Source organism: Diachasma alloeum, unplaced genomic scaffold (genome assembly GCF_001412515.2).
Source record: "Diachasma alloeum isolate Michigan unplaced genomic scaffold, Dall2.0 Dall_scaffold_00213, whole genome shotgun sequence".
Classification (NCBI taxonomy): domain Eukaryota; kingdom Metazoa; phylum Arthropoda; class Insecta; order Hymenoptera; family Braconidae; genus Diachasma; species Diachasma alloeum.
Window position 1 is genome coordinate 1,166,789 of NW_021680378.1, and position 11,135 is coordinate 1,177,923.

At 35.5% G+C, this 11,135-nt stretch overlaps 1 non-coding gene across 1 annotated transcript; it reads right to left on the reverse strand.

The window, feature by feature from the left end:
* Positions 1-11,063: 11,063 nt before the first annotated feature.
* Positions 11,064-11,135, reverse strand: Trnap-ugg. The gene has a single exon. It is a non-coding gene; the product is annotated as a tRNA-Pro (tRNA).

Below are 11,135 nucleotides of genomic sequence, written 5' to 3' on the forward strand. Positions count from 1 at the left end.
CTCCTCCATCCTCAGAAAAGGACACTGAGGAAAAAATGTTGAGGATGGGATTGGACGAGTGAACGAGAGTTCACTCCAAAGAAGACGAGTAGTTCGTTCCTCTTTAATTTGAGACACCGGTGTACTCGTCTTTGAAGTAGTCTCGTCTCACTATGGTGTACGTAATCAGCGGTGGGACTTGCCCATAGCAAATCCACCCCCGCCCCCACCACCCCCCACCCCTCACCCATTCAATGGAGCATCCACTACTTACACCCCCAGTTGGCTTTTAAAGAGTCCCCCACTCCGTCTTCAGAGATAGCCAAGTTATTTTCTCTTTCACAACCTAAAATAAAGAGTAAAAAAGAAGAAATTGCACTAAAATTTTAAAATTAATCTGATGAAAAATAGAGACAGAATTGATTCAGAATGCGCACTCGCGATTCATTGAAATATTTGAGATATATTTTTTCGGGGGATTTTGCATTTGCGGGAGAAAAAGTTTTTCTCTTTTTGTTATTCTCTCATTTTATTTTTATGAATCACTGGTTCTGCTTTAATTCGAGACATTGCCGAGCACTTCGGGATGCTGAAGTGGTCTCGTCTATGGCAGTCAAGCCGGCAGTGAGGTATTTTAGGAGGGGTTGAGGTGAGGGGGGGGGGTAGGAAGAGCAGAGCGAAGGAGAATGGGGTGATCTACTTGTCTGACACAACTCGGGTCTCCGCTACTTGTGGCCCGTGGTCGAGTGTACGTTGAGAGTAGTAGTTGCAGTTGTGCTTCATGTTTTCTTTGACATCAGACAAATTGATGTTTTTGAGAATTGTGGAGGGATTTATTGATGATTTTTTTTATCATTGAGATTTTTTTTATCATTGAGGAGGGAAAATAGGGGAATTTACCGTCGAATTAAAAAACAGGCCCTGTATCTCCTGAAATGAATCACCTGAGAATATTTGATCGAGCGGGAGAAATTTATTTGAGGGAAATTAACCAACTTGATACGAGGAAATTTAATGTCCTTCACGATGATTAAATTTTTGTCGTGATCGTCAGAAATATCTCTAGAAGAATTCCAACCGGAGTTTTATATAATTCTCTGCTAGACGAATGTGTTTACCCNTATTAAATTTTTATCGTGATCGCCAGAAATATCTCTAGACGAATTCTAACCGGAGTTTTATATAATTCTCTGCTGGACGAATGTGTGTACCCGAAAAACATAGAAATGTCTCAGGAGAACAATTACTATAACGAAAATTATCATTTGATTTTTTGTCCATAAGTAAATTGATTCAACACGATAAAAGATCTCTTCAGGGGAGCATGTAATTTTTCGGAAGAACCAATTTTTTCGCTCAGTGCACGACACACAGAAAAACCTAAATGTAAACTACAATTTGTCAAACGTCAATTACGTTTTGATAAACGTAATTTACACTTAACGTCAATATGATGTTTGGTGGCTTTTTTTCCGTCATGAAAATCAGACTTTAGGCTTTAAAAAAGCGTATTCAACGGTCAAAATAAAAACGTAAATTACGCCTAAACAAAGCGTATTTTACATTTATTGAAACATAATTTATGTTTAGCCAATTATGCCTAAGCAAAACGTCTTTTACGTTTATCAAAAATACGAGAAAATCATTGTAATTTACGACGATTTTGAGCGTAATTTACGATTGCGAAATCGTAAATTACGTTTATGAAAACGTAATTTACGTTTATAATTGCTGTAAATTACAATCTATAATCGTCGTAATTTACGATTTCGCAAGCGAAAATTACGCTCATAATCGTCGCGAATTACGTTTATGTAATCGTAATTTACGGCGACTTTGAGCGTAATTTACGCTTCAACTTCAAGCGTAAAAGACGACTTCTTAGCCGCAATTTACGTTTAGGTTTTTTTTGTGTGGGTCATGATTGAGATTGAAACCCGACTTCAAAATCTAACATCTGACTCTCATGAAGAATTAAGACCAACTCCCCCAAGAATAAAAATTGAATTCCATCTTCAAAATAATTCTACAACAAATTTATTATTAAACTAAATAAACTAATGTATTATTACTAATTTCGGCAGAGCTATTCTTGTCTCTCAGTATGTGGCATTATAATTTGGGAAAATATTTTGTTGATTTTCTCGAGAAAAATTAACAAAATACCTATGAGAGTCAGGGGGATTATTTTTTCTTCTAATTACGCGATCAATTTCTCGGACAATCTATTGGGCTAGTTTTGGGGGTTGAAAACAACCCCCAAAAATTTGAAAAAATCGGAGAATTTTTTTCGCATTCAATTCATATGAACATGATCTTTCTAAATTTCTAGTTTTTTTTTACTTTTCACAAATTGTCAAATCAAAATTTTGTAATTTTCGAAAATATCCAATTTAAAGTCACATAGTAATGGAATTAATTGAATGAGTGTTGAAGGAATAGTTAAGAATATTCACGTTGTCCCGGAGATTGGAGGCACCCCTAGAACTCAATTCATTCGGAATTCAAATTAGTGGGGGGGTGTAGAACCATGGGATTCTCTTTCCTTACTCCGACTTGATATAGGATTACTTGAGGTACAGTCCAACCCTGACGTTGTCGGGCACCTTCTTCATCTCTACGTGGAAAACCGCACGTCCGGAATGCTAGAGCACTGGAACACATACCCCCAGTGCTGGCTCCTTGGGGGAGTATATGAGAAAATTTCATCCTCTTCCCCCCCCCCCTCCCCTCAACTGAATGTGTAATATTGAATTGAAAAATTCACGGTTACATTAATTTTTTAAATTTACGGCAATTCGTGGAGTTGTTGAGGGCTTATGACCATCAGGTATTTATTTAACCACTGAAGTTGAATCATGGTAAGATTTTTTTTATGTTTCAGGAAATTATTCATTTTTCTATAAAAAAAATTCTTTCATTCGCAATTTTATTATTTTTTATCTGTTGGAATCAAATGATTTGATTCAAATAATTTTTTTTTCTCGATCCTCATCCAGAAAAATGAACAGACTTTTTCTTTTTGTATCGACTATTAGGTACACAGAGAGAAATTTTCTTGAAACATTCTAGTACGTGTACTGGAAAAAATTACAATCCACCGGCTGTGAAAAATTCTAGTGCTATTAAGGTGAAATTTCTTGGTATTTCTGGTAAAATTTCTGGTGATTTCTGTGAAATTTTCACAGAAATACGGGGAAAAATTCACGTTTTCCCCAATAAAGTTTCTAGTGCCGGCACTGGAATTTTTTCCTGACCCTCACTTTGTGCCTCTTTTCCCGTGCCAGCACTAGAATTTTTCTAAAAAATTTCTCTCCGCGTACATAAAATGTAAATACTTGGCTGAAGGCCCCCGGGTGATGGCCAACAGATTTCGTTAAAAATAAAATGAGAAAAAAGAACTGTATTTGAATCAAATAAATCATTTTTCTGGTTGTAGCATGTGTTCTACTGTTATCACTGTTATCAATATTTACATGAACACAGCACATGTGCGCTAGTGCAAAAGTGTTATAGTTTACATTTATTAGTTGATTCATACATTAATTTGTTCATAATACTTTCTGTTTGATGAACAATGAACGAAATCAGTTGAAAATGTAATTAATTGTTTTTTGGACAAGGAAATACGTGCAACCGTTCGCGGAGGTCGTGAATGGAAAAATTATTTTATTTTGTCCCGGGTTCCCCTAATTTTTAGTCTATTCAACTTCTTTCAAGTATTGAAAACTAAGTATTCAAAAAAAAAATCACGAAAAATCGTGTATATTTCCTCTTCTCCTTTGACTTGAAAAATAAAATTATTTTGATTAATTAATTTTATTAAAATAATTATTAAAATAATTTAATTGAAATTAATTTATTTTAATAAAATAAGATTATATTAAAGTAAAATTAATCAATATTAATTGAAATTCCTCCCCCCCCTGAAACCTAATTTAATTACTCCACAATTACTTGCAGAAATTGACTGGAATCAGCTGATACATCATAGTTCAGTTTCAGACCGTAAGGGGGGCTAAGAAACCGCCTCTCCACTGGATAACTTTGATGGGTGGAGGGGGGCATGTTGATAGTACTGCGTTCGAACAAAACTCGAGTAATGGAAATGGAATGCCGTCCAATTAACATAATTATTGTTATAACAAACCTGGCTCTCGGATCTTCGGTTAAACCTTCTCAACCTCTTGATTCCCCCCCCCCCCCCCCCCCCCCCCCCCCCCCCCCCCTTTCCCCCCCCCCCCCCNATCGCGCCGAGGGGTGGCGCCTACCGCCCACTCAACTGCTCGGTTATCGCGGCTGGAGTATACAGTTGCAATTAAGCCGCAAGATGGCGCCTGTTTCGGTGTAGATAGCTGCGAGAGATGAAAAATAGAGGAAAACATCTTTTAATATTTTAATTGAAATTAGGGGTTTATTTTGAGAGGGAAATTGTGTATGGGGGGCGGGGGTTTTGTCAAGAATATGGGGGCGGAATTATTCATGTAATTTTAATGTAAAAAATCTTCAGTGATTTTTTCTATTATTTTGTGCTTTTTAGAGGATAAGTTTTATTTTCTTCATTTTGAAGGGGGGAGGGAGGTTCTAGGAGCGTGTGATGTGTTGGGGGGTAGATTTTGACCCCCAAGGATAGCCAGAGAGATTTATAATGGGATAAAAAAATTGTCTGTTTTAGTCTGCAATTTTTAGAGAGAATGGAAAAACAAATTTTTTATCTCAAAACGTTTTTTTGAGTTGTGATGGCCTTGGGGGTTGGAAATAACCCCAATCGAAGGTCCGGGTAATTTACCATCGAATTAAAAAAAAATAACCGCAGTATCTCTTTTGGTTCTCAAAATGATCGACAAAACTTTTTTCCAAATTACGACGTCACGCGTCACCTGACTGCAACGATTCTTATCTCGTCTTGGGAATAATTCGAGAAGTTTAGGAGATGCACAGGTGTTTTTACTTCCGAATGGAAGCTTTGGAATCGTTCAGATTTAAGTTTTTGATTTTTTTTTGCTATATCTACCCAATATAATCCAAAAAGTCAGAAAATGCAATTTTTAGACCTCGCGGGTACGTGTATGTGTGTGTGTGTGTGTGTGTGTTCGTATGTAACAAAGTTTTTCTTCAATTGTTCGCTAATGAATGGATGGAAATGAATCTTTCTTTAAATGTCTTTTTTTGTATCTATTGTTGAGCCTTATCGATCGCCATTATTTAAAATTTAACTCGTCGATTAGTTTTTTAATTTTTGTATTTTTTCGAAAATCAGTTGGTCCACGATAGCTAAAAAACTGTTCAGACTTGATTGAATGATGGCTTCAAAAATTTGTTTGGATGTCCTTTTGACCGAGTTGGAAGGTGAAGGCGATAGCAATAATCGTTATTTTGATTTATTTCAAAATTTGCAAAAATTTTTTTTTTTTTTGAAAATTAAAATTCCGAGAAACCGAAACTAAGGCGGAAGTTACAAAAGATCGTATGATTTAGGTGACTCTGGGCGCTTTAAGTGCCCAGCCGCACTTTTTTATTCTATTCTATTCTATTCTAAAATTCCGAGAATATGTTTGAATATTGTGCTTCAAATGAACTCAATCATAGCTTAAAATGTTTGTTTTCATGCCATTAACTCGTTAAAAGATGATTACGACAGCTATATTAGTTGATTTGATTTTTATGATGATTGTTGAGAATTTCGAATTTTTTATGAATTTCCCTGAAAGTGAGCTTTCTGATGGTTTCTTCAAATGTGATGTTCCAAATTCATTCAAGTATGCGTAGATAAAATTTTTCTATTAACATTTATGGAAGAGCTGAGAGAAGAGATAGAATCGGAAAAAAGATAATCGGTTGTATAGACGAAAGGTATAATAGAAATAATGATAATAACATTCAACTAAATTGAAAATCTGACAAAATTAGTTGAAAAGAAATCTTATTCAATGTAATGAAATGAAATAAACCATGACTTATACACGATAGACGAAAATGATGTTCAAAATAACCATTCTGAAGCATATTGTTAATTTATTGACAAAAATAACTATACTATATGCAATGCAAGAGCAATTTCCCACTTGTTTTCTTAATTTAATGAAGAATTCCCCTGACTATGGAATAATGCTATCATCAACGCTCGAAAAAAAACAACGAAAAAAATAATATTCCCTCGTATCCTAGATTTTTTAATATTTTTTCCCCTCATGCACATAAAGTCAAGTACCAGAGTCATTTTTAGTCGCCCCATGTGAACCCGATACGGTGAGAAAAATCCTGTGAAAGTTGATATTTTCTTGAAATATGCCACGCCAGGGGATTCACGACCCTTAATTTGTAACAGAATAACCGTAGCAGTGGATAACCCCCGTCATTTCATCTCAATATTTCTCCGGAATGAAAAAAAAAATTGAGTCATTAAAAATAAATAAAGGGTATTTATTCGATACCCTCATCTCGCATCCAATCAATATTACACTCTGATTGGAATTTATGGATATTTTATCGTCGCGATGGAACATGACGACTTGAAAATGATTCTATTCCATTCACTGGAGATGATAATAGTTGAAATACAATTTACAATGACGTAATGCCGATAATGACACAGTGAAACATGAAATTCATGATCCGAAAGTTAATTTCAGTCGTACAAATTTCATTTCCCATCAAAACTATTATCATTTACGTATTACGTGTATCGTTTCGCCTCGTGTAATTACTCTCGCGAATTAATGGGCACAATGTATTGACCATTAACATTCAGTTGATACTTTAAAGCTCCCACTCGGCTTTATTTTCATTCCCTTTTGGCAGTGTGACTTTTAGTCTGTCCCAGTAATTCGATTTAGTGCATGTATCGATCATATGTTGAATCTTAAATATTAAGAGGGAATGTTAATTCAGTGGCGAAGTGGTCAAACAATTTAAGTCTATTTAGTCTTTAGTTGAGTTTTTCAGAAATATTTCTGAATTTAAAGTAGCTCTACCCTTCGGCCGGACTACGTCGTACGTTTGGATAGTTTCAGTTTTTTAATTTTTCAACTAAATTCAATGGAAAAAATTTGAAAAAAATTCATACCCAGTCAGTATTATCTAAATTAAATTTTACAAAATATTGATATTTTTTCAAACATTTCCCTCTTATAAATAAATAATAAAACTTGTTTGCAAAACGGTGGATTATTTTTTATGAGGTGTCAAAAAATTCTTGATTTTTTCACATCTAATAAAAAAAATTCAGATTTCAATCTTTGATTACAATGGAAATGTTGATTTTCACATGAGACACTGGGTTAAATCTTGATTTCTAAACATTTCTTCTTTGAAAAACCAAAACGATAATTTAATGGAGAAAAAAATTAGAATTTCGAATCTAATGAGTTTTCTGCAATTTTTTGCAGTTTTCAATAATCTTTGAATTTACCGTAAGGGTAGAGCTACTTTAAAAGAGATTTTCATAATAACCTTTTTTGTAGAGCGAATTGAGTGCTACTAAAAAGGTTATGAGAAAAATTTTGCTATCTCCCCTAGATTTCGAGATGTTCGTTGAAAACTAGCCAATGGCCACAATCGACTTGAACCGTTTGACATTTTACATTCTCCAATTTTAAATTCCATTGTCCAAACGGGAAAGAGTAGGGTAAGCTACCCAGTAGATGGACACTGCCCTATAGATGGACAAGCTATTTTTTGATAGGAAATTACCCACAAAAAATGTTGAAATGTAAATTGTTGCTTTGAATTTTCGCTAACTGTTGTGATACTTAACCCCTGAATGGCGATTTTTTTTTCGACCAATTTTTTTTTCAATTGCTAAAAAACAAACGTCCATCTACCAGGCGGTTTTCTTCGGCGTCTATCTACTGGGCAGTTTACCCTATCCAGAAACAAAAATCAGGAACGAAATTCTAACGTTCCCGATTTTGTGGGATATCCTACTAGGAGAACATAAGAGAGGTGAAATACCTTCAAATATTCAGCGAGCCCCTTCTTCAAATTCTCTTGGGTCCTCGAACGGGGCCCTATTGTTACTCGGACAGGTGTGCTAGGTCATTAGGACGTCCCCGTAGGCCCAAAAATATCCAGGTATGCCAGGAGAATATGAAGGAAAAGGAAACTTCTCTAGGGCCCAAAAATAATTCCCAAGATCAACCAAATTCCTCCGTTCATTCATCATAACTCATAATATTACAGGGTCCATTTTACCCCATAGTCCCTCCCATTGGCCACGTTTCAACTTGAAAAAAATATTCCCGAAAATTGTGGAAAAATTGAAAAAATTTTGTTGAAAGAAAAATCATTATTGATCAGGATAATAATAGGAATACTGTATTTTCAATCTTGTGGAGTCCCTCTACCGTTGAACATGCGAATCACACGTGTGTCACCTCGAATTCCTCATTTCTCCGTGCGCGGTATCAGAAGAATATGAAGGGTATGGAGGAATCGAAAAACTCATGATTTTCGAGGTCTGAAATATTACAATTCAAGTTTCGTGGAATTGACATCACTGTTGTCAACCGAAAATGCAAAACGGTCTTGGAAAAATACCAATTATATCACGCGTCGTACCAGGAGCACATGAAAGTATGGCTCTTCAGCAGAGGTTTATGATTCGAAGCTGTTGAAACATTGGACTATTAGTTTCAGAGATTTACTGAGAGCAGTAAATTGCCTAGTCTCTCGTAGTGTAGAATCCAACAAGATGGTTTCGTAGAAGTGACATCTTTTCGGGCATTGCACCAGGAGAGCATGAGTGGTGTAGAGCAAATAGAAAATCAATGATTCAAAAGGTCCTTATATTACACTACAAAGTTAGTAAATTTACAACACCGATGTATGCCAGTATTGCAAGAAGATCTTCTAAAAATACGATTTATCCGATGCCTCGTACCAGGAGATGATGACGAACAAAAAATGTTTTCGAAATTGGTGGTTTTCTGGGCCTTGAATATTGCATTCTGATTTTAGTAAATTTCCTATTTCCTCGTATTGTAAAATTAAGAGACGGTGTCGCAGAATTATCTTCTTTTCAGGGACTGTACCAGGAGAGCATGAGTGATATAGAGAAAAATTAGGAATCAATGATTTCCAAGAGCTCAAATTCTACACTACGAATTTAGTAAATTTACAACATCGATTTATACTAAAATTACAAAATAGTCTTGTAAAAATACTAACTGTTCCATGACTACTAGTTGAATATGAGAGACAAAAAATATTATCAAAATGCATGTTTTTTGGGCCTTGCAGAAGAAAAAGAAGTTCAAAAATTGACTTCTTTTCGGGCATTGTACGAGGAGAGCAGGAGTGATATAGAGAAAATTAGGAATCAATTATTTCCAAGGGCTCAAATTCTACACTACGAATTTAGTAAATTTGCAACATCGATGTATACTAAAATTGCAAAACAGTTTTGTAAAAATACAAATTGTTCCATGATTCATACTAGGAAAATATGAGAGATAAAAAATACAATCAAAATGCGTTTTCGGTTACCTTGATTATTGCATTCTGTGTTTAGTAAGAAGAAGAATTTTAGAAGTATCTTCTTTTTAGGCGTTCTACCAGGAGAGCATGAGAGATGTAGAGAAAATTAGGACTCAATGATTTTCAAGGGCTCCAATATTACCTTACGTTTTTAGTAAATTTGCAACATCGATGTATACTAAAATTACAAAACATCTTTGTAAAAATGCCAACTGTTCCATGACTCGTACTAGAAGAATATGCGGCAGAAAGTATAATGGAAATTCATGTTTTCTGGGCCTTGCATATTGCATTCTGAGTTTAGGAAATTTACTATGCCTTCGTACTGTAGAATTAGCAGACGGTGTCGTACAAGTGACTTCTTTTCGGGCATTGCACCAGGAGAGCATGAGTGGTGCAGAGCAAATAGAATGAAAATTCATGTTTTCTGGGCCTTGCATATTGCATTCAGAGTTTAGGAAATTTATTTTCGTGTCACGGGACCTGAAAATTAATATACACACCTCGCCATGGAAAACATATCACCCTCTCCCACGTGCTTGCCATCCTCGCCTTCGGCTCGGAAGCCATCTTGCACGTGGGGGACGGTCATCTGTTTTCCAAGGCTCGGGCATGTAATGTAGTATATGCCCTTGTATTGTAGGATTAGCAAACGGTGTCGTAGAAGTGACTTGTTTTCGGGCATTGTACCAGGAGAGCATGAGTGATGCAGAGCAAATAGAAAATCAATGATTCAAAAGGGCCTTAATATTACCCTACAAATGTAGTAAATTTACAACACCGATGTATGCCAACATCACAAGAAGGTTTTCTAAAAATACCATTTCTCCCATGCCTCGTATCAGAAGATGATGAGGGACAAAAAATATTTACGAAATTCGTGATTTTCTGGGCCTTGAATATTGCATTCTGAGTTTAGTAAATTTCCTATTTCCTCGTATTGTAGAATTAACAGACGGTATCGTTGAAGTATCTTCTTTTCGGGCATTGTACCAGGAGAGCATGAGTGATATAGAGAAAATTAGGACTCGATGATTTTCAAGGGCTCCAATATTACTTTACGTTTTTAGTAAATTTGCAACATCGATGTATACTAAAATTAAAAAATAGTTTTGTAAATATACTAACTGTTCCATGGCTGAGACTGGGAGAATATGAGAGACAAAAAGTATAATGAGAATTGATGTTTTCTTGGCCTTGAATATTGCATTCTGAGTTTAGTAAATTTACTGTGCCCTTGTACTATAGAATTAACAGATGGTATCGTAGAAGTGAGACTTCGTTTCGGCCATTTTACCAGGAGAGCATGAGTGGTGCAGCGCAAATAGAAAATCAGTTATTCAAAAGGGTCTTAATATTACACTGCGAATTTGCTAAATTTACAACTCCGATGTGCGCCAATATTACAAGAAGGTTTTCTAAAAATACCATTGTCCCAATGTTAATATTTGATTAATGACCTGCACCTATATATTTTTGCACCATTTGTCCATACGCTTAAACACACTTGCAAAGGTCGATTCCATCGATTTTTTTCTGAAAAATAGTTTTGTAGCGATTGATCAACTGAACAATCCAAAATTTTCGTGAAATGGAAAAAAAAAATAGGGCTCAACCGGGATTTGAACCCGGGACCTCTCGCACCCAAAGCGAGAATCATACCCCTAGACCATTGAGCC